Source organism: Carassius carassius, chromosome 47 (genome assembly GCF_963082965.1).
Source record: "Carassius carassius chromosome 47, fCarCar2.1, whole genome shotgun sequence".
Lineage (NCBI taxonomy): Eukaryota > Metazoa > Chordata > Actinopteri > Cypriniformes > Cyprinidae > Carassius > Carassius carassius.
The window spans coordinates 19,224,164-19,251,613 of NC_081801.1; positions in this window are offsets into that span (position 1 = coordinate 19,224,164).

Below are 27,450 nucleotides of genomic sequence, written 5' to 3' on the forward strand. Positions count from 1 at the left end.
ATGTTAGGACCTCAGTGCTCAAGATTGTCAGTTTACAGGTTTCTGAGACCAGTAATGTTGAAATAGTGCTTCTGTTCAAATGAAGTGAAATCTAGCCCAAATCTGCTCAAAAGCTGGTCTCTCTATGAGAGAAAGCTGCTTAATTCAATATTCAGTGCAAATCTTAACAGACTGAAAGATGCGTATGCCTTATTGAAATACAATGTTTTTGCAATGCTGTAAGACAGTTTTTAATGTGTTAGAAGTTATATGCACATAAACTTATGTTAGAGCTTCAATGCTCAAGATTGTCAGTTTACAGGTTTCTGAGACCAGTAATGTTGAAATAGTGCTTCTGTTCAAATGAAGTGAAATCTAGCCCAAATCTGCTCAAAAGCTTGTCTCTCTATGAGAGAAAGCTGCTTCATTCAATATTCAGTGCAAATCTTGCCAAACTGAAAGATGCTTATGCCTTATGAAATACAATGTTTTTGCAATGCTGTAAGACAGTTTTTAATGTGTTAGAAGTTGTATGCACAAAAATTTATGTTAGGACCTCAGTGCTCAAGATTGTCAGTTTACAGGTTTCTGAGACCAGTAATGTTGAAATAGTGCTTCTGTTCAAATGAAGTGAAATCTAGCCCAAATCTGCTCAAAAGCTTGTCTCTCTATGAGAGAAAGCTGCTTCATTCAATATTCAGTGCAAATCTTGCCAAACTGAAAGATGCTTATGCCTTATGAAATACAATGTTTTTGCAATGCTGTAAGACAGTTTTTAATGTGTTAGCAGTTATATGCACAAAAACTTATGTTAGGACTTCAATGCTCAAGATTGTCATTTTACAGGTTTCTGAGACCAGTAATGTTGAAATAGTGCTTCTGTTCAAATGAAGTGAAATCTAGCCCAAATCTGCTCAAAAGCTTGTCTCTCTATGAGAGAAAGCTGCTTCATTCAATATTCAGTGCAAATCTTGCCAGCCTGAAAGATGCTTATGCCTTATTGAAATACAATGTTTCTGCAATGCTGTAAGACAGTTTTTAATGTGTTAGAAGTTATATGCACATAAACTTATGTTAGAGCTTCAATGCTCAAGATTGTCAGTTTACAGGTTTCTGAGACCAGTAAAGTTGAAATAGTGCTTCTGTTCAAATGAAGTGAAATCTAGCCCAAATCTGCTCAAAAGCTTGTCTCTCTATGAGAGAAAGCTGCTACATTCAATATTCAGTGCAAATCTTGCCAAACTGAAAGATGCTTATGCCTTTTGGAATACAATGTTTTTGCAATGCTGCAAGACAGTTTTTAATGTGTTAGAAGTTATATGCACAAAAACATGTGTTAGGACTTAGGACTTAGGACTCAAGATTGTCAGTTTACAGGTTTCTGAGACCAGTAATGCTGAAGTAGTGCTGCTGTTCAAATGAAGTGAAATCTAGCCCAAATCTGCTCAAAAGCTTGTCTCTCTATGAGAGAAAGCTGCTTCATTCAATATTCAGTGCAAATCTGGCCAAACTGAAAGATGCTTATGCCTTATGAAATACAAGGTTTTTGCAATGCTGTAAGACAGTTTTTAATGCAATAGAAGTTGTATGCACAAAAACTTATGTTAGGACTTCAATCCTCAAGATTGCCAGTTTACAGGTTTCTGAGACCAGTAATGTTGAAATAGTGCTTCTGTTCAAATGAAGTGAAATCTAGCCCAAATCTGCTCAAAAGCTTGTCTCTCTATGAGAGAAAGCTGCTTCATTCAATATTCATTGCAAATCTTGCCAAACTGAAAGATGCTTATGCCTTTTGGAATACAATGTTTTTGCAATGCTGTAAGACAGTTTTTAATGTGTTAGAAGTTATATGCACAAAAACATGTGTTAGGACTTCAATGCTCAAGATTGTCAGTTTACAGGTTTCTGACACCAGTAATGCTGAAATAGTGCTTCTGTTCAAATGAAGTGAAATCTAGCCCAAATCTGCTCAAAAGCTTGTCTCTCTATGAGAGAAAGCTGCTACATTCAATATTCAGTGCAAATCTTGCCAAACTGAAAGATGCTTATGCCTTTTGGAATACAATGTTTTTGCAATGCTGTAAGACAGTTTTTAATGTGTTAGAAATTATATGCACAAAAACATGTGTTAGGACTTTAATGCTCAAGATTGTCAGTTTACAGGTTTCTGAGACCAGTAATGCTGAAATAGTGCTTCTGTTCAAATGAAGTGAAATCTAGCCCAAATCTGCTCAAAAGCTTGTCTCTCTATGAGAGAAAGCTGCTACATTCAATATTCAGTGCAAATCTTGCCAAACTGAAAGATGCTTATGCCTTTGGGAATACAATGTTTTTGCAATGCTGTAAGACAGTTTTTAATGTGTTAGAAGTTATATGCACAAAAACATGTGTTAGGACTTCAATGCTCAAGATTGTCAGTTTACAGGTTTCTGAGACCAGTAAAGTTGAAATTGTGCTTCTGTTCAAATGAAGTGAAATCTAGCCCAAATCTGCTCAAAAGCTTGTCTCTCTATGAGAGAAAGCTGCTTCATTCAATATTCAGTGCAAATCTTGCCAAACTGAAAGATGCTTATGTCTTATGAAATAAAATAATTTCTGCAATGCAGTGAGACAGTTTTTAATGTGTTAGCAGTTATATGCACAAAAACTTATGTTAGGACTTCAATGCTCAAGATTGTCATTTTACAGGTTTCTGAGACCAGTAATGTTGAAATAGTGCTTCTGTTCAAATGAAGTGAAATCTAGCCCAAATCTGCTCAAAAGCTTGTCTATCTATGAGAGAAAGCTGCTTCATTCAATATTCAGTGCAAATCTTGCCAAACTGAAAGATGCTTATGTCTTATGAAATAAAATAATTTCTGCAATGCAGTGAGACAGTTTTTAATGTGTTAGCAGTTATTTGCACAAAAACTTATGTTAGGACTTCAATGCTCAAGATTGTCATTTTACAGGTTTCTGAGACCAGTAATGTTGAAATAGTGCTTCAGTTCAAATGAAGTGAAATCTAGCCCAAATCTGCTCAAAAGCTTGTCTCTCTATGAGAGAAAGCTGCTTCATTCAATATTCAGTGTAAATCTTGCCAAACTGAAAGATGCTTATGCCTTATGAAATACAATGTTTTTGCAATGCTGTAAGACAGTTTTTAATGCAATAGAAGTTGTATGCAAAAAAACTTATGTTAGGACCTCAGTGCTCAAGATTGTCAGTTTACAGGTTTCTGAGACCAGTAATGTTGAAATAGTGCTTCTGTTCAAATGAAGTGAAATCTAGCCCAAATTTGCTCAAAAGCTTGTCTCTCTATGAGAGAAAGCTGCTACATTCAATATTCAGTGCAAATCTTGCCAAACTGAAAGATGCTTATGCCTTTTGGAATACAATGTTTTTGCAATGCTTTAAGACAGTTTTTAATGTGTTAGAAGTTATATGCACAAAAACATGTGTTAGGACTTCAATGCTCAAGATTGTCAGTTTACAGGTTTCTGAGACCAGTAATGCTGAAATAGTGCTTCTGTTCAAATGAAGTGAAATCTAGCCCAAATCTGCTCAAAAGCTTGTCTCTCTATGAGAGAAAGCTGCTACATTCAATATTCAGTGCAAATCTTGCCAAACTGAAAGATGCTTATGCCTTTGGGAATACAATGTTTTTGCAATGCTGTAAGACAGTTTTTAATGTGTTAGAAGTTATATGCACAAAAACATGTGTTAGGACTTCAATGCTCAAGATTGTCAGTTTACAGGTTTCTGAGACCAGTAAAGTTGAAATTGTGCTTCTGTTCAAATGAAGAGAAATCTAGCCCAAATCTGCTCAAAAGCTTGTCTCTCTATGAGAGAAAGCTGCTACATTCAATATTCAGTGCAAATCTTGCCAAACTGAAAGATGCTTATGTCTTATGAAATAAAATAATTTCTGCAATGCAGTGAGACAGTTTTTAATGTGTTAGCAGTTATATGCACAAAAACTTATGTTAGGACTTCAATGCTCAAGATTGTCATTTTACATGTTTCTGAGACCAGTAATGTTGAAATAGTGCTTCTGTTCAAATGAAGTGAAATCTAGCCCAAATCTGCTCAAAAGCTTGTCTCTCTATGAGAGAAAGCTGCTACATTCAATATTCAGTGCAAATCTTGCCAAACTGAAAGATGCTTATGCCTTTTGGTATACAAGGTTTTTGCAATGCTGTAAGACAGTTTTTAATGTGTTAGAAGTTGTATGCACAAAAACGTCTCAAGGTTACGTATGTAACCCTAGTTCCTTGAAGGAACGAGACGCTGCGTCGAAACGCTTTTGGGGAACGTCCCTGACGAGACCGACTCTGAATATCGTGTGCAATCAGTCCATCGGAAAGGCGTGACGTCACGGGCGGGGTGACGTAGCGACCAGGAAGCTATAAAAGCACGTGCCGTGCAGCTGGCTTCAGCTTCGAGTAGGGAAGCAAGCGCCGGCAGGGGTGCCGGGAGTATGGCTCTGCGACGCAGCGTCTCGTTCCTTCAAGGAACTAGGGTTACATACGTAACCTTGAGACGTTCCTTTTCAGGAACTCGAGCTGCGTCGAAACGCTTTTGGGGAACGATGTGCCCACGCTGCCAGACTTCCAAATCCCTGCCTAGTGTGTAGTCAAAAGAGCACAGCTAAGACGAGAGAACAGAAGAGCCCGGCGTGGCTCGCATGTCAAGATCGTAAAATCAGACAAATGTGGAGGGCGTGGACCACCCCGCAGCGTTGCAGATGTCCAAGAGGGACACACCTGCTGAGAAGGCCTTGGAGGCCGCCATACTCCGAGTAGAGTGAGCCTTGGCCCCCAAAGGAGGGGGAAGACCAGAGGACTCATAGGAGAAGTTGATAGCCTCGACTATCCAACGACTAAGGGTCTGCTTGGTGGCAGGAGAACCCTTGTTAGAAGGACCGTAGCAAACAAGCAATTGGTCTGATTTCCTCCACAGGGCAGCTCTGTGGACGTATGCGTCCAGTGCTCGCACTGGACACATACAGTTTAGCTTCTCTTGGTCTGGCTCCCGAAAGGGAGGAGGACAGAAGGCCTGCAGTACGATAGGCTGTGGTGTAACAGAGGGAACCTTCGGAACGTAACCCGCTCGAGGGTATAAGAATGCTTTGGCCATACCAGGGGCAAAGTCTAAGTAGGTAGGGGCCACCGAAAGGGCCTGAAGATCTCCAACTCTCTTTAGTGAGGTGATTGCCAGTAATAGGGCAGTTTTAAGTGTCAGATGTCTATCTGAGATATCTTGTATTGGCTCGAATGGAGCTTTACAAAGAGCCTCTAGAACCACAACCAAATCCCAGGGGGGAACACGGGATCGTACTGGAGGTCTCAGCCTCAGCGCACCGCGGAGGAAACGTGTAACTAGGGGGTGTCTACCCACTGACTGACCATTGAAAGGGACGTGGAAAGCAGCTATGGCCGCCACGTAAACCTTTAAGGTGGAGTGGGATAACCCCGCAGAGAGCCTGGCTTGTAAAAACTCCAGAACTGTACCAACTGGGCAGTCTGCTGGGTCAAGCTGGCGGTCTCTGCACCATGAAGTGAAGAGCTTCCACTTCAGGGCGTACAGTTTCCTCGTAGAGGGAGCTCTGGATTGGAGTAGGGTCTCAACAACCTCGGTTGAGAGACCAGCTGCTAACAGCTGTGCCCCCTCAGGGGCCACACCCACAGCTTCCACAACTCCGGGCGAGGGTGAATTATCGTGCCCTGCGCCTGTGAGAGTAGGTCTGTCCTGATCGGTATCTCCCACGGAGAGCCGTCGAGGAGCGAGACTAGATCTGAGAACCATACTCGGCCCGGCCAGAACGGGGCTACTAGTAGTAGACGGGCCCCGTCCCGGCGTACTCTCGCCAGAACTCCCGGGAGCAGAGCGATAGGGGGAAAAGCGTACAGACGAAGCCTCGGCCAGGTCTGTACCATAGCGTCCAGTCCCAGAGGAGCTGGATGAACTAGAGAGAACCAGAGGGGACATTGCGATGCTCCTGAGTCGCAAAGAGGTCCACCTGGGCTGTACCAAATACTCTCCATATCTGCTTCACCACCTCGGGGTGAAGCATCCATTCCCCGGGCCTCGGCCCCTGTCTCGACAGTATGTCTGCTCCCACATTCAATCTCCCAGGAATATACGCTGCTCTGATCGAGAGGAGCTTGCCCTGGGACCACAGAAGGATCTGGTGTGCCAGTTTGTACAAGGGGCGCGAACGCAGACCCCCCTGGTGATTGATATAAGAGACCACTGATGTGCTGTCGGTGCGCACCAACACATGGTGACCTCTCAGGTCTGGGAGGAAATATTTCAATGCTCGATAGACCGCTAGTATCTCTAGGCAATTGATGTGCCATGTTAGATGGCGACCACTCCACAGACCGCGGGCAGGGTGGCCGCTCATGACCGCACCCCAACCGGTGAGGGACGCATCTGTCGCTAGCGTTACACGGCGACAAGGAACTCCCAGCACCGGGCCCTGATTCAAGAACCAAGGTTTCCTCCACATGTCTAAGGCACGAAGGCACCGCCGCGTGACCTTGATAACTCGCCGTGGATTTCCCCTCGGGGAAAAGCCCTTGGACTTGAGCCACCACTGTAGGGGTCTCATGTACAGCAGGCCAAAAGGTACCACGTTGGACGCAGCTGCCATCAGCCCTAACAATCTCTGGAATTGTTTGACAGTGAGTGACTGGCCTTCCTTGACTCTCTCGACTGATGTGAGGATCGACTCGATCCGAGCAGGAGACAAACGTGCCTGCATCGTGGTCGAATTCCACACTACGCCTAGATAGGTGGTTCTCTGAACTGGAGAAAGTACACTCTTCTTGGCGTTTAGTCTCAAACCCAGCTCCCCCATGTGTGCGAGAACGACATCTCGATGTCGAGCCGCCATCTGCTCTGATTGAGCTAGGATCAACCAATCGTCGATATAATTTAAAATGCGGATGCCCTGCATACGGAGGGATACCAGAGCCGCATCCATACATTTCGTGAACGTGCGGGGTGAGAGTGCGAGGCCAAAGGGAAGTACTCGATATTGATAAGCTTTGCCCCCGAAAGCGAACCTCAGAAACTTCCTGTGTTGTGGAAGGATGGATATGTGGAAGTATGCGTCTTTGAGATCTATTGTGACAAACCAGTCCTCGGCTCTGATTTGAGCTACAACCTGGTTGACAGTGAGCATCTTGAACTTCAGTGACATAACCGAGCGGTTCAGGAGACGCAAGTCGAGGATCGGACGCAACCCCCCATCCTTCTTTGGAACTATGAAATACCGGCTGTAAAATCCGGATTCCCTGTCTAGAGGAGGGACCACCTCGATGGCCTCCTTCCTTAATAGGGTATTCACTTCTCGTTCCATAGCCAGAGCCTGCTGGGGGCCGACCACAGTCGGTGTAACCCCGTTGAACTTCGGTGGTGGAAGACCGAACTGAATGCAATAGCCTCTTTCTATTGTACGCAGGACCCATTGAGATACATTTGGCAGTAGCTTCCACGCTGCTAAATAATCTACTAAGGGAATCAGTCTCTCGAGACTGACCTCTGGTGTAAGAGGCCCCCGAAGGGGCGGCGAGCATCCCAGCTCCGCTACGCTCACGGGCGGAAGTAACTGGGAGTGGCGCTCGCTGGAGGCCGCTGCGCCCTGAAACTCTGGCAGGGTTGGCAGACCGACCTCCTGAGGGTACTGAGGTGAGACGGGCACCGTGTAATGAGGTGAACCGCGCTCTACCCCAGCAGGGGCTACCCTCTGGATCCTGGCGTCAGGATCTTTTCGTCGAGGACTTCCGGGCTTCGAAGACAGATCTTAAATCGGCTTTCGCCCTAGAAGCCCCCGACTCAGAGCGTCGTTGCCCTCGGCCCCGACGTGGGGGAGCACGAGTGGCGACGCTCTGCTTCTGCGCTTCCCGGTGTGAGGAGCCGGTATGTGGCGTGGTCATCTCCCGCCCAGATGCACCACGAGAGCGACGAGGGAGGAAACTCTGGAACGCCGCCGCCTGCTTGTGCGCCTCCTGGAACCTGTCGACGACAGTATTAACTGTGTCGCCGAACAGGCCCGAGACTTGAAGCGGGGCGTCCAGGAGGCAGACCCTGTCTCGTTCCTTAATTTCTGACAGGGTCAGCCACAAATGCCTCTCCGCGGCCACTAAAGCTGCCATAGACCGCCCAATTGCGCGAGCGGTCTCCTTAGTGGCGCGGAGGGAGAGATCAGCGGTCTTTCTGAGTTCTTCAACCTCTTCAGACTTAATCCCCTCCCCCTCATCGACATCTCTCAGCAGGTCAGCCTGATAAGCTTGCAGGACTGCCATAGTATGAAGGCACGCCCCAGCCTGACCTGCTGCCACATAACCTTTGCCCACTAGCGATGATGTAACTCGAAGCGGCTTAGTGGGCAATGTCGGAGCCTTTAGAGACGAGGCCGAACCGGGTGACAGATAGCCCGCAAGCGTCTGTTCAACCCGTGGCATCGCTCTATAACCACGCTCTCCCAGCCCCATCACGTTGCCATAATATAGTGAATCAGGGCCAAAGAGGCGGGTCGAATACGGGTGTTTCCACGATCTCGACAACTCATCATGGAGATCGGGAAAATATGGAAGGCTCCGACGTGGAGGTGGTTGCTTCGGCCGCAGAAAGCGTTCGTCTAATCTGCTTCTCTGCGGCTCAGTCTGTTTTTCAGCAGGCCAGTCGATTTTTAATTTATCTACTGCCCGCGTGACCACCTCCAAAAGCTCCTCATACTGGGGCGACAGGGGTGGCGAATCCCCAGCAACAGTCTCCACATCGACCTCCTCGGAGGACGAGAGGTGAAGAGCTGATCCCTCACCCTGGGGGGAAGAAACCGACGAGCGTGCTTCCGAACCCAGGGTTTGGGCGCCGGATCTGGCAGATGAAGAAGGAGATAAGGACTGGCCCGTCTCCATTCTTTCTGACAGATCCACCTGCGAACCCCACGAGTGCAGCAGCCGCTCTGCCTCGGCAGAAGCGGGGCCAGCACCGCGAGGAACGCTGGTGAAGGCTCCCTCCTCGAAGAGAGCCCTCCGGGATCGAAGCGTCCGCATTGGCAAACGTTCGCAATGCGGGCAGTCGGCCCCCTCGAGAGCCGACTCAGCGTGCTTCGATCCCAGGCAAGCCACGCACAGCCTGTGTGTATCCCCACTCGTAATGTAGCGAGTGCAGGGAGGAACACACAGTCTGTAACGCGGCTTGGAATCGCCCTTCAAATGTTTGGTCTTTAGCTTTTGCTTAGGCATATTGAGCTGTTTTAGCGATCTTTTTAAGCTAAGAGACAGACAACAATAAATAGGACCAACAGGACAGACTTTTGCACATGCACACACAGAGCGCTTGCTGACAGATTCGAAGCTGAAGCCAGCTGCACGGCACGTGCTTTTATAGCTTCCTGGTCGCTACGTCACCCCGCCCGTGACGTCACGCCTTTCCGATGGACTGATTGCACACGATATTCAGAGTCGGTCTCGTCAGGGACATTCCCCAAAAGCGTTTCGACGCAGCTCGAGTTCCTGAAAAGGAACTTATGTTAGGACTTCAATGCTCAAGATTGTCATTTTACAGGTTTCTGAGACCAGTAATGTTGAAATAGTGCTTCTGTTCAAATGAAGTGAAATCTAGCCCAAATCTGCTCAAAAGCTTGTCTCTCTATGAGAGAAAGCTGCTACATTCAATATTCAGTGCAAATCTTGCCAAACTGAAAGATGCTTATACCTTATGAAATACAAGGTTTTTGAAATGCTGTAAGACAGTTTTTAATGTGTTAGAAGTTACATGCACAAAAACTTATGTTAGGACCTCAGTGCTCAAGATTGTCAGTTTTCAGGTTTCTGAGACCAGTAATGTTGAAATAGTGCTTCTGTTCAAATGAAGTGAAATCTAGCCCAAATCTGCTCAAAAGCTTGTCTCTCTATGAGAGAAAGCTGCTACATTCAATATTCAGTGCAAATCTTGCCAAACTGAAAGATGCTTATGCCTTTTGAAATACAATGTTTTCGCAATGCTGTAAGACAGTTTTTAATGTGTTAGAAGTTATATGCACAAAAACATGTGTTAGGACCTTAATGCTCGAGATTGTCAGTTTACAGGTTTCTGAGACCAGTAATGCTGAAATAGTGCTTCTGTTCAAATGAAGTGAAATCTAGCCCAAATCTGCTCAAAAGCTTGTCTCTCTATGAGAGAAAGCTGCTTCATTCAATATTCAGTGCAAATCTTGCTAAACTGAAAGATGCTTATGTCTTATGAAATAAAATAATTTCTGCAATGCAGTGAGACAGTTTTTAATGTGTAAGCAGTTATTTGCACAAAAACTTATGTTAGGACTTCAATGCTCAAGATTGCCAGTTTACAGGTTTCTGAGACCAGTAATGTTGAAATAGTGCTTCTGTTCAAATGAAGTGAAATCTAGCCCAAATCTGCTCAAAAGCTTGTCTCTCTATGAGAGAAAGCTGCTTCATTCAATATTCAGTGCAAATCTTGCCAAACTGAAAGATGCTTATGCCTTTTGGAATACAAGGTTTTTGCAATGCTGTAAGACAGTTTTTAATGTGTTAGAAGTTGTATGCACAAAAACTTATGTTAGGACTTCAATGCTCAAGATTGTCATTTTACAGGTTTCTGAGACCAGTAAAGTTGAAATAGTGCTTCTGTTCAAATGAAGTGAAATCTAGCCCAAATCTGCTCAAAAGCTTGTCTCTCTATGAGAGAAAGCTGCTACATTCAATATTCAGTGCAAATCTTGCCAAACTGAAAGATGCTTATGCCTTATGAAATACAAGGTTTTTGCAATGCTGTAAGACAGTTTTTAATGTGTTAGAAGTTACATGCACAAAAACTTATGTTAGGACTTCAATGCTCAAGATTGCCAGATTACAGGTTTCTGAGACCAGTAATGTTGAAATAGTGCTTCTGTTCAAATGAAGTGAAATCTAGCCCAAATCTGCTCAAAAGCTTGTCTCTCTATGAGAGAAAGCTGCTTCATTCAATATTCAGTGCAAATCTTGCTAAACTGAAAGATGCTTATGCCTTATGAAATACAATGTTTTTGCAATGCTGTAAGACAGTTTTTAATGCGTTAGAAGTTGTATGCACAAAAACTTATGTTAGGACCTCAGTGCTCAAGATTGTCAGTTTACAGGTTTCTGAGACCAGTAATGTTGAAATAGTGCTTCTGTTCAAATGAAGTGAAATCTAGCCCAAATCTGCTCAAAAGCTTGTCTCTCTATGAGAGAAAGCTGCTACATTCAATATTCAGTGCAAATCTTGCCAAACTGAAAGATGCTTATGCCTTTTGAAATACAATGTTTTTGCAATGCTGTAAGACAGTTTTTAATGTGTTAGAAGTTATATGCACAAAAACATGTGTTAGGACTATAATGCTCAAGATTGTCAGTTTACAGGTTTCTGAGACCAGTAATGCTGAAATAGTGCTTCTGTTCAAATTATTGAAATCTAGCCCAAATCTGCTCAAAAGCTTGTCTCTCTATGAGAGAAAGCTGCTACATTCAATATTCAGTGCAAATCTTGCCAAACTGAAAGATGCTTATGCCTTTGGGAATACAATGTTTTTGCAATGCTGTAAGACAGTTTTTAATGTGTTAGAAGTTGTATGCACAAAAACTTATGTTAGGACTTCAATGCTCAAGATTGTCATTTTACAGGTTTCTGAGACCAGTAATGTTGAAATAGTGCTTCTGTTCAAATGAAGTGAAATCTAGCCCAAATCTGCTCAAAAGCTTGTCTCTCTATGAGAGAAAGCTGCTTCATTCAATATTCAGTGCAAATCTTGCCAAACTGAAAGATGCTTATGCCTTATGAAATACAAGGTTTTTGCAATGCTGTAAGACAGTTTTTAATGTGTTATAAGTTATATGCACAAAAACTTATGTTAGGACTTCAATGCTCAAGATTGCCAGATTACAGGTTTCTGAGACCAGTAATGTTGAAATAGTGCTTCTATTCAAATGAAGTGAAATCTAGCCCAAATCTGCTCAAAAGCTTGTCTCTCTATGAGAGAAAGCTGCTTCATTCAATATTCAGTGCAAATCTTGCCAAACTGAAAGATGCTTATGCCTTATGAAATACAAGGTTTTTGCAATGCTGTAAGACAGTTTTTAATGTGTTATAAGTTATATGCACAAAAACTTATGTTAGGACTTCAATGCTCAAGATTGTCATTTTACAGGTTTCTGAGACCAGTAATGTTGAAATAGTGCTTCTGTTCAAATGAAGTGAAATCTAGCCCAAATCTGCTCAAAAGCTTGTCTCTCTATGAGAGAAAGCTGCTTCATTCAATATTCAGTGCAAATCTTGCCAAACTGAAAGATGCTTATGCCTTATGAAATACAAGGTTTTTGCAATGCTGTAAGACAGTTTTTAATGTGTTATAAGTTATATGCACAAAAACTTATGTTAGGACTTCAATGCTCAAGATTGCCAGATTACAGGTTTCTGAGACCAGTAATGTTGAAATAGTGCTTCTGTTCAAATGAAGTGAAATCTAGCCCAAATCTGCTCAAAAGCTTGTCTCTCTATGAGAGAAAGCTGCTTCATTCAATATTCAGTGCAAATCTTGCCAAACTGAAAGATGCTTATGCCTTATGAAATACAAGGTTTTTACAATGCTGTAAGACAGATTTTAATGTGTTAGAAGTTATATGCACAAAAACTTATGTTAGGACTTCAATGCTCAAGATTGCCAGTTTACAGGTTTCTGAGACCAGTAATGTTGAAATAGTGCTTCTGTTCAAATGAAGTGAAATCTATCCCAAATCTGCTCAAAAGCTTGTCTCTCTATGAGAGAAAGCTGCTACATTCAATATTCAGTGCAAATCTTGCCAAACTGAAAGATGCTTATGCCTTTTGGAATACAATGTTTTTGCAATGCTGTAAGACAGTTTTTAATGTGTTAGAAGTTATATGCACAAAAACATGTGTTAGGACTTTAATGCTCAAGATTGTCAGTTTACAGGTTTCTGAGACCAGTAATGCTGAAATAGTGCTTCTGTTCAAATGAAGTGAAATCTAGCCCAAATCTGCTCAAAAGCTTGTCTCTCTATGAGAGAAAGCTGCTACATTCAATATTCAGTGCAAATCTTGCCAAACTGAAAGATGCTTATGCCTTTGGGAATACAATGTTTTTGCAATGCTGTAAGACAGTTTTTAATGTGTTAGAAGTTATATGCACAAAAACATGTGTTAGGACTTCAATGCTCAAGATTGTCAGTTTACAGGTTTCTGAGACCAGTAAAGTTGAAATAGTGCTTCTGTTCAAATGAAGTGAAATCTAGCCCAAATCTGCTCTAAAGCTTGTCTCTCTATGAGAGAAAGCTGCTTCATTCAATATTCAGTGCAAATCTTGCCAAACTGAAAGATGCTTATGTCTTATGAAATAAAATAATTTCTGCAATGCAGTGAGACAGTTTTTAATGTGTTAGCAGTTATTTGCACAAAAACTTATGTTAGGACTTCAATGCTCAAGATTGTCATTTTACATGTTTCTGAGACCAGTAATGTTGAAATAGTGCTTCTGTTCAAATGAAGTGAAATCTAGCCCAAATCTGCTCAAAAGCTTGTCTCTCTATGAGAGAAAGCTGCTTTATTCAATATTCAGTGCAAATCTTGCCAAACTGAAAGATGCTTATGCCTTATGAAATAAAATGTTTTTGCAATGCTGTAAGACAGTTTTTAATGTGTTAGAAGTTATATGCACAAAAACTTATGTTAGGACTTCAATGCTCAAGATTGCCCGTTTACAGGTTTCTGAGACCAGTAATGTTGAAATAGTGCTTTTGTTCAAATGAAGTGAAATCTAGCCCAAATCTGCTCAAAAGCTTGTCTCTCTATGAGAGAAAGCTGCTTCATTCAATATTCAGTGCAAATCTTGCCAAACTGAAAGATGCTTATGCCTTATGAAATACAATGTTTTTGCAATGCTGTAAAGACAGTTTTTAATGCAATAGAAGTTGTATGCACAAAAACTTATGTTAGGACTTCAATGCTCAAGATTGCCAGTTTACAGGTTTCTGAGACCAGTAATGTTGAAATAGTGCTTCTGTTCAAATGAAGTGAAATCTAGCCCAAATCTGCTCAAAAGCTTGTCTCTCTATGAGAGAAAGCTGCTTCATTCAATATTCAGTGCAAATCTTGCCAAACTGAAAGATGCTTATGCCTTTTGGAATACAATGTTTTTGCAATGCTGTAAGACAGTTTTTAATGTGTTAGAAGTTATATGCACAAAAACATGTGTTAGGACTTCAATGCTCAAGATTGTCAGTTTACAGGTTTCTGACACCAGTAATGCTGAAATAGTGCTTCTGTTCAAATGAAGTGAAATCTAGCCCAAATCTGCTCAAAAGCTTGTCTCTCTATGAGAGAAAGCTGCTACATTCAATATTCAGTGCAAATCTTGCCAAACTGAAAGATGCTTATGTCTTATGAAATAAAATAATTTCTGCAATGCAGTGAGACAGTTTTTAATGTGTTAGCAGTTATATGCACAAAAACTTATGTTAGGACTTCAATGCTCAAGATTGTCATTTTACAGGTTTCTGAGACCAGTAATGTTGAAATAGTGCTTCTGTTCAAATGAAGTGAAATCTAGCCCAAATCTGCTCAAAAGCTTGTCTCTCTATGAGAGAAAGCTGCTTCATTCAATATTCAGTGCAAATCTTGCCAAACTGAAAGATGCTTATGTCTTATGAAATAAAATAATTTCTGCAATGCAGTGAGACAGTTTTTAATGTGTTAGCAGTTATTTGCACAAAAACTTATGTTAGGACTTCAATGCTCAAGATTGTCATTTTACAGGTTTCTGAGACCAGTAATGTTGAAATAGTGCTTCTGTTCAAATGAAGTGAAATCTAGCCCAAATCTGCTCAAAAGCTTGTCTCTCTATGAGAGAAAGCTGCTTCATTCAATATTCAGTGCAAATCTTGCCAAACTGAAAGATGCTTATGCCTTATGAAATACAATGTTTTTGCAATGCTGTAAGACAGTTTTTAATGTGTTAGAAGTTATATGCACAAAAACTTATGTTAGGACTTCAATGCTCAAGATTGCCCGTTTACAGGTTTCTGAGACCAGTAATGTTGAAATAGTGCTTTTGTTCAAATGAAGTGAAATCTAGCCCAAATCTGCTCAAAAGCTTGTCTCTCTATGAGAGAAAGCTGCTTCATTCAATATTCAGTGCAAATCTTGCCAAACTGAAAGATGCTTATGCCTTATGAAATACAATGTTTTTGCAATGCTGTAAAGACAGTTTTTAATGCAATAGAAGTTGTATGCACAAAAACTTATGTTAGGACTTCAATGCTCAAGATTGCCAGTTTACAGGTTTCTGAGACCAGTAATGTTGAAATAGTGCTTCTGTTCAAATGAAGTGAAATCTAGCCCAAATCTGCTCAAAAGCTTGTCTCTCTATGAGAGAAAGCTGCTTCATTCAATATTCAGTGCAAATCTTGCCAAACTGAAAGATGCTTATGCCTTTTGGAATACAATGTTTTTGCAATGCTGTAAGACAGTTTTTAATGTGTTAGAAGTTATATGCACAAAAACATGTGTTAGGACTTCAATGCTCAAGATTGTCAGTTTACAGGTTTCTGACACCAGTAATGCTGAAATAGTGCTTCTGTTCAAATGAAGTGAAATCTAGCCCAAATCTGCTCAAAAGCTTGTCTCTCTATGAGAGAAAGCTGCTACATTCAATATTCAGTGCAAATCTTGCCAAACTGAAAGATGCTTATGCCTTTGGGAATACAATGTTTTTGCAATGCTGTAAGACAGTTTTTAATGTGTTAGAAGTTATATGCACAAAAACATGTGTTAGGACTTCAATGCTCAAGATTGTCAGTTTACAGGTTTCTGAGACCAGTAAAGTTGAAATAGTGCTTCTGTTCAAATGAAGTGAAATCTAGCCCAAATCTGCTCAAAAGCTTGTCTCTCTATGAGAGAAAGCTGCTTCATTCAATATTCAGTGCAAATCTTGCCAAACTGAAAGATGCTTATGTCTTATGAAATAAAATAATTTCTGCAATGCAGTGAGACAGTTTTTAATGTGTTAGCAGTTATTTGCACAAAAACTCATGTTAGGACTTCAATGCTCAAGATTGTCATTTTACAGGTTTCTGAGACCAGTAATGTTGAAATAGTGCTTCTGTTCAAATGAAGTGAAATCTAGCCCAAATCTGCTCAAAAGCTTGTCTCTCTATGAGAGAAAGCTGCTTCATTCAATATTCAGTGCAAATCTTGCCAAACTGAAAGATGCTTATGCCTTATGAAATACAAGGTTTTTGCAATGCTGTAAGACAGTTTTTAATGTGTTAGAAGTTATATGCACAAAAACTTATGTTAGGACTTCAATGCTCAAGATTGCCAGTTTACAGGTTTCTGAGACCAGTAATGTTGAAATAGTGCTTCTGTTCAAATGAAGTGAAATCTAGCCCAAATCTGCTCAAAAGCTTGTCTCTCTATGAGAGAAAGCTGCTACATTCAATATTCAGTGCAAATCTTGCCAAACTGAAAGATGCTTATGCCTTTTGGAATACAATGTTTTTGCAATGCTGTAAGACAGTTTTTAATGTGTTAGAAGTTATATGCACAAAAACATGTGTTAGGACTTTAATGCTCAAGATTGTCAGTTTACAGGTTTCTGAGACCAGTAATGCTGAAATAGTGCTTCTGTTCAAATGAAGTGAAATCTAGCCCAAATCTGCTCAAAAGCTTGTCTCTCTATGAGAGAAAGCTGCTACATTCAATATTCAGTGCAAATCTTGCCAAACTGAAAGATGCTTATGCCTTTGGGAATACAATGTTTTTGCAATGCTGTAAGACAGTTTTTAATGTGTTAGAAGTTATATGCACAAAAACATGTGTTAGGACTTCAATGCTCAAGATTGTCAGTTTACAGGTTTCTGAGACCAGTAAAGTTGAAATAGTGCTTCTGTTCAAATGAAGTGAAATCTAGCCCAAATCTGCTCAAAAGCTTGTCTCTCTATGAGAGAAAGCTGCTTCATTCAATATTCAGTGCAAATCTTGCCAAACTGAAAGATGCTTATGTCTTATGAAATAAAATAATTTCTGCAATGCAGTGAGACAGTTTTTAATGTGTTAGCAGTTATATGCACAAAAACTTATGTTAGGACTTCAATGCTCAAGATTGTCATTTTACAGGTTTCTGAGACCAGTAATGTTGAAATAGTGCTTCTGTTCAAATGAAGTGAAATCTAGCCCAAATCTGCTCAAAAGCTTGTCTCTCTATGAGAGAAAGCTGCTTCATTCAATATTCAGTGCAAATCTTGCCAAACTGAAAGATGCTTATGTCTTATGAAATAAAATAATTTCTGCAATGCAGTGAGACAGTTTTTAATGTGTTAGCAGTTATTTGCACAAAAACTTATGTTAGGACTTCAATGCTCAAGATTGTCATTTTACATGTTTCTGAGACCAGTAATGTTGAAATAGTGCTTCTGTTCAAATGAAGTGAAATCTAGCCCAAATCTGCTCAAAAGCTTGTCTCTCTATGAGAGAAAGCTGCTTTATTCAATATTCAGTGCAAATCTTGCCAAACTGAAAGATGCTTATGCCTTATGAAATAAAATGTTTTTGCAATGCTGTAAGACAGTTTTTAATGTGTTAGAAGTTATATGCACAAAAACTTATGTTAGGACTTCAATGCTCAAGATTGCCCGTTTACAGGTTTCTGAGACCAGTAATGTTGAAATAGTGCTTTTGTTCAAATGAAGTGAAATCTAGCCCAAATCTGCTCAAAAGCTTGTCTCTCTATGAGAGAAAGCTGCTTCATTCAATATTCAGTGCAAATCTTGCCAAACTGAAAGATGCTTATGCCTTATGAAATACAATGTTTTTGCAATGCTGTAAAGACAGTTTTTAATGCAATAGAAGTTGTATGCACAAAAACTTATGTTAGGACTTCAATGCTCAAGATTGCCAGTTTACAGGTTTCTGAGACCAGTAATGTTGAAATAGTGCTTCTGTTCAAATGAAGTGAAATCTAGCCCAAATCTGCTCAAAAGCTTGTCTCTCTATGAGAGAAAGCTGCTTCATTCAATATTCAGTGCAAATCTTGCCAAACTGAAAGATGCTTATGCCTTTTGGAATACAATGTTTTTGCAATGCTGTAAGACAGTTTTTAATGTGTTAGAAGTTATATGCACAAAAACATGTGTTAGGACTTCAATGCTCAAGATTGTCAGTTTACAGGTTTCTGACACCAGTAATGCTGAAATAGTGCTTCTGTTCAAATGAAGTGAAATCTAGCCCAAATCTGCTCAAAAGCTTGTCTCTCTATGAGAGAAAGCTGCTACATTCAATATTCAGTGCAAATCTTGCCAAACTGAAAGATGCTTATGCCTTTTGGAATACAATGTTTTTGCAATGCTGTAAGACAGTTTTTAATGTGTTAGAAGTTATATGCACAAAAACATGTGTTAGGACCTTAATGCTCGAGATTGTCAGTTTACAGGTTTCTGAGACCAGTAATGCTGAAATAGTGCTTCTGTTCAAATGAAGTGAAATCTAGCCCAAATCTGCTCAAAAGCTTGTCTCTCTATGAGAGAAAGCTGCTTCATTCAATATTCAGTGCAAATCTTGCCAAACTGAAAGATGCTTATGTCTTATGAAATAAAATAATTTCTGCAATGCAGTGAGACAGTTTTTAATGTGTAAGCAGTTATTTGCACAAAAACTTATGTTAGGACTTCAATGCTCAAGATTGCCAGTTTACAGGTTTCTGAGACCAGTAATGTTGAAATAGTGCTTCTGTTCAAATGAAGTGAAATCTAGCCCAAATCTGCTCAAAAGCTTGTCTCTCTATGAGAGAAAGCTGCTTCATTCAATATTCAGTGCAAATCTTGCCAAACTGAAAGATGCTTATGCCTTTTGGAATACAATGTTTTTGCAATGCTGTAAGACAGTTTTTAATGTGTTAGAAGTTATATGCACAAAAACATGTGTTAGGACTTCAATGCTCAAGATTGTCAGTTTACAGGTTTCTGACACCAGTAATGCTGAAATAGTGCTTCTGTTCAAATGAAGTGAAATCTAGCCCAAATCTGCTCAAAAGTTTGTCTCTCTATGAGAGAAAGCTGCTACATTCAATATTCAGTGCAAATCTTGCCAAACTGAAAGATGCTTATGCCTTTTGGAATACAATGTTTTTGCAATGCTGTAAGACAGTTTTTAATGTGTTAGAAGTTATATGCACAAAAACATGTGTTAGGACTTTAATGCTCAAGATTGTCAGTTTACAGGTTTCTGAGACCAGTAATGCTGAAATAGTGCTTCTGTTCAAATGAAGTGAAATCTAGCCCAAATCTGCTCAAAAGCTTGTCTCTCTATGAGAGAAAGCTGCTACATTCAATATTCAGTGCAAATCTTGCCAAACTGAAAGATGCTTATGCCTTTGGGAATACAATGTTTTTGCAATGCTGTAAGACAGTTTTTAATGTGTTAGAAGTTATATGCACAAAAACATGTGTTAGGACTTCAATGCTCAAGATTGTCAGTTTACAGGTTTCTGAGACCAGTAAAGTTGAAATTGTGCTTCTGTTCAAATGAAGTGAAATCTAGCCCAAATCTGCTCAAAAGCTTGTCTCTCTATGAGAGAAAGCTGCTTCATTCAATATTCAGTGCAAATCTTGCCAAACTGAAAGATGCTTATGTCTTATGAAATAAAATAATTTCTGCAATGCAGTGAGACAGTTTTTAATGTGTTAGCAGTTATATGCACAAAAACATGTGTTAGGACTTCAATGCTAAAGATTGTCAGTTTACAGGTTTCTGAGACCAGTAAAGTTGAAATTGTGCTTCTGTTCAAATGAAGTGAAATCTAGCCCAAATCTGCTCAAAAGCTTGTCTCTCTATGAGAGAAAGCTGCTTCATTCAATATTCAGTGCAAATCTTGCCAAACTGAAAGATGCTTATGTCTTATGAAATAAAATAATTTCTGCAATGCAGTGAGACAGTTTTTAATGTGTTAGCAGTTATATGCACAAAAACTTATGTTAGGACTTCAATGCTCAAGATTGTCATTTTAAAGGTTTCTGAGACCAGTAATGTTGAAATAGTGCTTCTGTTCAAATGAAGTGAAATCTAGCCCAAATCTGCTCAAAAGCTTGTCTCTCTATGAGAGAAAGCTGCTTCATTCAATATTTAGTGCAAATCTTGCCAAACTGAAAGATGCTTATGCCTTATGAAATACAATGTTTTTGCAATGCTGTAAGACAGTTTTTAATGCAATAGAAGTTGTATGCACAAAAACTTATGTTAGGACCTCAGTGCTCAAGATTGTCAGTTTACAGGTTTCTGAGACCAGTAATGTTGAAATAGTGCTTCTGTTCAAATGAAGTGAAATCTAGCCCAAATCTGCTCAAAAGCTTTTCTCTCTATGAGAGAAAGCTGCTACATTCAATATTCAGTGCAAATCTTGCCAAACTGAAAGATGCTTATGCCTTTTGGAATACAATGTTTTTGCAATGCTGTAAGACAGTTTTTAATGTGTTAGAAGTTATATGCACAAAAACATGTGTTAGGACTTCAATGCTCAAGATTGTCAGTTTACAGGTTTCTGAGACCAGTAATGCTGAAATAGTGCTTCTGTTCAAATGAAGTGAAATCTAGCCCAAATCTGCTCAAAAGCTTGTCTCTCTATGAGAGAAAGCTGCTACATTCAATATTCAGTGCAAATCTTGCCAAACTGAAAGATGCTTATGCCTTTGGGAATACAATGTTTTTGCAATGCTGTAAGACAGTTTTTAATGTGTTAGAAGTTATATGCACAAAAACATGTGTTAGGACTTCAATGCTCAAGATTGCCAGTTTACAGGTTTCTGAGACCAGTAAAGTTGAAATTGTGCTTCTGTTCAAATGAAGTGAAATCTAGCCCAAATCTGCTCAAAAGCTTGTCTCTCTATGAGAGAAAGCTGCTACATTCAATATTCAGTGCAAATCTTGCCAAACTGAAAGATGCTTATGTCTTATGAAATAAAATAATTTCTGCAATGCAGTGAGACAGTTTTTAATGTGTTAGCAGTTATATGCACATAAACTTATGTTAGGACTTCAATGCTCAAGATTGTCATTTTACATGTTTCTGAGACCAGTAATGTTGAAATAGTGCTTCTGTTCAAATGAAGTGAAATCTATCCCAAATCTGCTCAAAAGCTTGTCTCTCTATGAGAGAAAGCTGCTACATTCAATATTCAGTGCAAATCTTGCCAAACTGAAAGATGCTTATGCCTTTTGGAATACAAGGTTTTTGCAATGCTGTAAGACAGTTTTTAATGTGTTAGAAGTTGTATGCACAAAAACTTATGTTAGGACTTCAATGCTCAAGATTGTCATTTTACAGGTTTCTGAGACCAGTAAAGTTGAAATAGTGCTTCTGTTCAAATGAAGTGAAATCTAGCCCAAATCTGCTCAAAAGCTTGTCTCTCTATGAGAGAAAGCTGCTACATTCAATATTCAGTGCAAATCTTGCCAAACTGAAAGATGCTTATGCCTTATGAAATACAAGGTTTTTGCAATGCTGTAAGACAGTTTTTAATGTGTTAGAAGTTACATGCACAAAAACTTATGTTAGGACTTCAATGCTCAAGATTGCCAGATTACAGGTTTCTGAGACCAGTAATGTTGAAATAGTGCTTCTGTTCAAATGAAGTGAAATCTAGCCCAAATCTGCTCAAAAGCTTGTCTCTCTATGAGAGAAAGCTGCTTCATTCAATATTCAGTGCAAATCTTGCTAAACTGAAAGATGCTTATGCCTTATGAAATACAATGTTTTTGCAATGCTGTAAGACAGTTTTTAATGCGTTAGAAGTTGTATGCACAAAAACTTATGTTAGGACCTCAGTGCTCAAGATTGTCAGTTTACAGGTTTCTGAGACCAGTAATGTTGAAATAGTGCTTCTGTTCAAATGAAGTGAAATCTAGCCCAAATCTGCTCAAAAGCTTGTCTCTCTATGAGAGAAAGCTGCTACATTCAATATTCAGTGCAAATCTTGCCAAACTGAAAGATGCATATGCCTTTTGAAATACAATGTTTTTGCAATGCTGTAAGACAGTTTTTAATGTGTTAGAAGTTATATGCACAAAAACATGTGTTAGGACTATAATGCTCAAGATTGTCAGTTTACAGGTTTCTGAGACCAGTAATGCTGAAATAGTGCTTCTGTTCAAATTATTGAAATCTAGCCCAAATCTGCTCAAAAGCTTGTCTCTCTATGAGAGAAAGCTGCTACATTCAATATTCAGTGCAAATCTTGCCAAACTGAAAGATGCTTATGCCTTTGGGAATACAATGTTTTTGCAATGCTGTAAGACAGTTTTTAATGTGTTAGAAGTTGTATGCACAAAAACTTATGTTAGGACTTCAATGCTCAAGATTGTCATTTTACAGGTTTCTGAGACCAGTAATGTTGAAATAGTGCTTCTGTTCAAATGAAGTGAAATCTAGCCCAAATCTGCTCAAAAGCTTGTCTCTCTATGAGAGAAAGCTGCTTCATTCAATATTCAGTGCAAATCTTGCCAAACTGAAAGATGCTTATGCCTTATGAAATACAAGGTTTTTGCAATGCTGTAAGACAGTTTTTAATGTGTTAGAAGTTATATGCACAAAAACTTATGTTAGGACTTCAATGCTCAAGATTGCCAGATTACAGGTTTCTGAGACCAGTAATGTTGAAATAGTGCTTCTATTCAAATGAAGTGAAATCTAGCCCAAATCTGCTCAAAAGCTTGTCTCTCTATGAGAGAAAGCTGCTTCATTCAATATTCAGTGCAAATCTTGCTAAACTGAAAGATGCTTATGCCTTATGAAATACAATGTTTTTGCAATGCTGTAAGACAGTTTTTAATGCGTTAGAAGTTGTATGCACAAAAACATATGTTAGGACCTCAGTGCTCAAGATTGTCAGTTTTCAGGTTTCTGAGACCAGTAATGTTGAAATAGTGCTTCTGTTCAAATAAAGTGAAATCTAGCCCAAATCTGCTCAAAAGCTTGTCTCTCTATGAGGGAAAGCTGCTACATTCAATATTCAGTGCAAATCTTGCCAAACTGAAAGATGCTTATGCCTTTTGGAATACAATGTTTTTGCAATGCTGTAAGACAGTTTTTAATGTGTTAGAAGTTATATGCACAAAAACATGTGTTAGGACTTCAATGCTCAAGATTGTCAGTTTACAGGTTTCTGACACCAGTAATGTTGAAATAGTGCTTCTGTTCAAATGAAGTGAAATCTAGCCCAAATCTGCTCAAAAGCTTGTCTCTCTATGAGAGAAAGCTGCTACATTCAATATTCAGTGCAAATCTTGCCAAACTGAAAGATGCTTTTGTCTTATGAAATAAAATGATTTCTGCAATGCAGCGAGACAGTTTTTAATGTGTTAGCAGTTATATGCACAAAAACTTATTTTAGGACTTCAATGCTCAAGATTGTAATTTTACAGGTTTCTGAGACCAGTAATGTTGAAATAGTGCTTCTGTTCAAATGAAGTGAAATCTAGCCCAAATCTGCTCAAAAGCTTGTCTCTCTATGAGAGAAAGCTGCTTCATTCAATATTCAGTGCAAATCTTGCCAAACTGAAAGATGCTTATGCCTTATGAAATACATGGTTTTTGCAATGCTGTAAGACAGTTTTTAATGTGTTAGAAGTTATATGCACAAAAACTTATGTTAGGACTTCAATGCTCAAGATTGCCAGTTTACAGGTTTCTGAGACCAGTAATGTTGAAATAGTGCTTCTGTTCAAATGAAGTGAAATCTAGCCCAAATCTGCTCAAAAGCTTGTCTCTCTATGAGAGAAAGCTGCTTCATTCAATATTCAGTGCAAATCTTGCCAAACTGAAAGATGCTTATGCCTTTTGGAATACAATGTTTTTGCAATGCTGTAAGACAGTTTTTAATGTGTTAGAAGTTATATGCACAAAAACATGTGTTAGGACTTCAATGCTCAAGATTGTCAGTTTACAGGTTTCTGACACCAGTAATGCTGAAATAGTGCTTCTGTTCAAATGAAGTGAAATCTAGCCCAAATCTGCTCAAAAGCTTGTCTCTCTATGAGAGAAAGCTGCTACATTCAATATTCAGTGCAAATCTTGCCAAACTGAAAGATGCTTATGCCTTTTGGAATACAATGTTTTTGCAATGCTGTAAGACAGTTTTTAATGTGTTAGAAGTTATATGCACAAAAACATGTGTTAGGACTTTAATGCTCAAGATTGTCAGTTTACAGGTTTCTGAGACCAGTAATGCTGAAATAGTGCTTCTGTTCAAATGAAGTGAAATCTAGCCCAAATCTGCTCAAAAGCTTGTCTCTCTATGAGAGAAAGCTGCTACATTCAATATTCAGTGCAAATCTTGCCAAACTGAAAGATGCTTATGCCTTTGGGAATACAATGTTTTTGCAATGCTGTAAGACAGTTTTTAATGTGTTAGAAGTTATATGCACAAAAACATGTGTTAGGACTTCAATGCTCAAGATTGTCAGTTTACAGGTTTCTGAGACCAGTAAAGTTGAAATTGTGCTTCTGTTCAAATGAAGTGAAATCTAGCCCAAATCTGCTCAAAAGCTTGTCTCTCTATGAGAGACAGCTGCTTCATTCAATATTCAGTGCAAATCTTGCCAAACTGAAAGATGCTTATGTCTTATGAAATAAAATAATTTCTGCAATGCAGTGAGACAGTTTTTAATGTGTTAGAAGTTATATGCACAAAAACTTATGTTAGGACTTCAATGCTCAAGATTGTCATTTTACAGGTTTCTGAGACCAGTAATGTTGAAATAGTGCTTCTGTTCAAATGAAGTGAAATCTAGCCCAAATCTGCTCAAAAGCTTGTCTCTCTATGAGAGAAAGCTGCTTCATTCAATATTCAGTGCAAATCTTGCCAAACTGAAAGATGCTTATGCCTTATGAAATACAATGTTTTTGCAATGCTGTAAGACAGTTTTTAATGCAATAGAAGTTGTATGCACAAAAACTTATGTTAGGACCTCAGTGCTCAAGATTGTCAGTTTACAGGTTTCTGAGACCAGTAATGTTGAAATAGTGCTTCTGTTCAAATGAAGTGAAATCTAGCCCAAATCTGCTCAAAAGCTTGTCTCTCTATGAGAGAAAGCTGCTACATTCAATATTCAGTGCAAATCTTGCCAAACTGAAAGATGCTTATGCCTTTTGGAATACAATGTTTTTGCAATGCTGTAAGACAGTTTTTAATGTGTTAGAAGTTATATGCACAAAAACATGTGTTAGGACTTCAATGCTCAAGATTGTCAGTTTACAGGTTTCTGAGACCAGTAATGCTGAAATAGTGCTTCTGTTCAAATGAAGTGAAATCTAGCCCAAATCTGCTCAAAAGCTTGTCTCTCTATGAGAGAAAGCTGCTACATTCAATATTCAGTGCAAATCTTGCCAAACTGAAAGATGCTTATGCCTTTGGGAATACAATGTTTTTGCAATGCTGTAAGACAGTTTTTAATGTGTTAGAAGTTATATGCACAAAAACATGTGTTAGGACTTCAATGCTCAAGATTGTCAGTTTACAGGTTTCTGAGACCAGTAAAGTTGAAATTGTGCTTCTGTTCAAATGAAGTGAAATCTAGCCCAAATCTGCTCAAAAGCTTGTCTCTCTATGAGAGAAAGCTGCTACATTCAATATTCAGTGCAAATCTTGAAAAACTGAAAGATGCTTATGTCTTATGAAATAAAATAATTTCTGCAATGCAGTGAGACAGTTTTTAATGTGTTAGCAGTTATATGCACAAAAACTTATGTTAGGACTTCAATGCTCAAGATTGTCATTTTACATGTTTCTGAGACCAGTAATGTTGAAATAGTGCTTCTGTTCAAATGAAGTGAAATCTAGCCCAAATCTGCTCAAAAGCTTGTCTCTCTATGAGAGAAAGCTGCTACATTCAATATTCAGTGCAAATCTTGCCAAACTGAAAGATGCTTATGCCTTTTGAAATACAATGTTTTTGCAATGCTGTAAGACAGTTTTTAATGTGTTAGAAGTTATATGCACAAAAACATGTGTTAGGACTATAATGCTCAAGATTGTCAGTTTACAGGTTTCTGAGACCAGTAATGCTGAAATAGTGCTTCTGTTCAAATTATTGAAATCTAGCCCAAATCTGCTCAAAAGCTTGTCTCTCTATGAGGGAAAGCTGCTACATTCAATATTCAGTGCAAATCTTGCCAAACTGAAAGATGCTTATGCCTTTGGGAATACAATGTTTTTGCAATGCTGTAAGACAGTTTTTAATGTGTTAGAAGTTGTATGCACAAAAACTTATGTTAGGACTTCAATGCTCAAGATTGTCATTTTACAGGTTTCTGAGACCAGTAATGTTGAAATAGTGCTTCTGTTCAAATGAAGTGAAATCTAGCCCAAATCTGCTCAAAAGCTTGTCTCTCTATGAGAGAAAGCTGCTTCATTCAATATTCAGTGCAAATCTTACCAAACTGAAAGATGCTTATGCCTTATGAAATACAAGGTTTTTGCAATGCTGTAAGACAGTTTTTAATGTGTTAGAAGTTATATGCACAAAAACTTATGTTAGGACTTCAATGCTCAAGATTGCCAGATTACAGGTTTCTGAGACCAGTAATGTTGAAATAGTGCTTCTATTCAAATGAAGTGAAATCTAGCCCAAATCTGCTCAAAAGCTTGTCTCTCTATGAGAGAAAGCTGCTTCATTCAATATTCAGTGCAAATCTTGCTAAACTGAAAGATGCTTATGCCTTATGAAATACAATGTTTTTGCAATGCTGTAAGACAGTTTTTAATGCGTTAGAAGTTGTATGCACAAAAACATATGTTAGGACCTCAGTGCTCAAGATTGTCAGTTTTCAGGTTTCTGAGACCAGTAATGTTGAAATAGTGCTTCTGTTCAAATAAAGTGAAATCTAGCCCAAATCTGCTCAAAAGCTTGTCTCTCTATGAGGGAAAGCTGCTACATTCAATATTCAGTGCAAATCTTGCCAAACTGAAAGATGCTTATGCCTTTTGGAATACAATGTTTTTGCAATGCTGTAAGACAGTTTTTAATGTGTTAGAAGTTATATGCACAAAAACATGTGTTAGGACTTCAATGCTCAAGATTGTCAGTTTACAGGTTTCTGACACCAGTAATGTTGAAATAGTGCTTCTGTTCAAATGAAGTGAAATCTAGCCCAAATCTGCTCAAAAGCTTGTCTCTCTATGAGAGAAAGCTGCTACATTCAATATTCAGTGCAAATCTTGCCAAACTGAAAGATGCTTTTGTCTTATGAAATAAAATGATTTCTGCAATGCAGCGAGACAGTTTTTAATGTGTTAGCAGTTATATGCACAAAAACTTATTTTAGGACTTCAATGCTCAAGATTGTAATTTTACAGGTTTCTGAGACCAGTAATGTTGAAATAGTGCTTCTGTTCAAATGAAGTGAAATCTAGCCCAAATCTGCTCAAAAGCTTG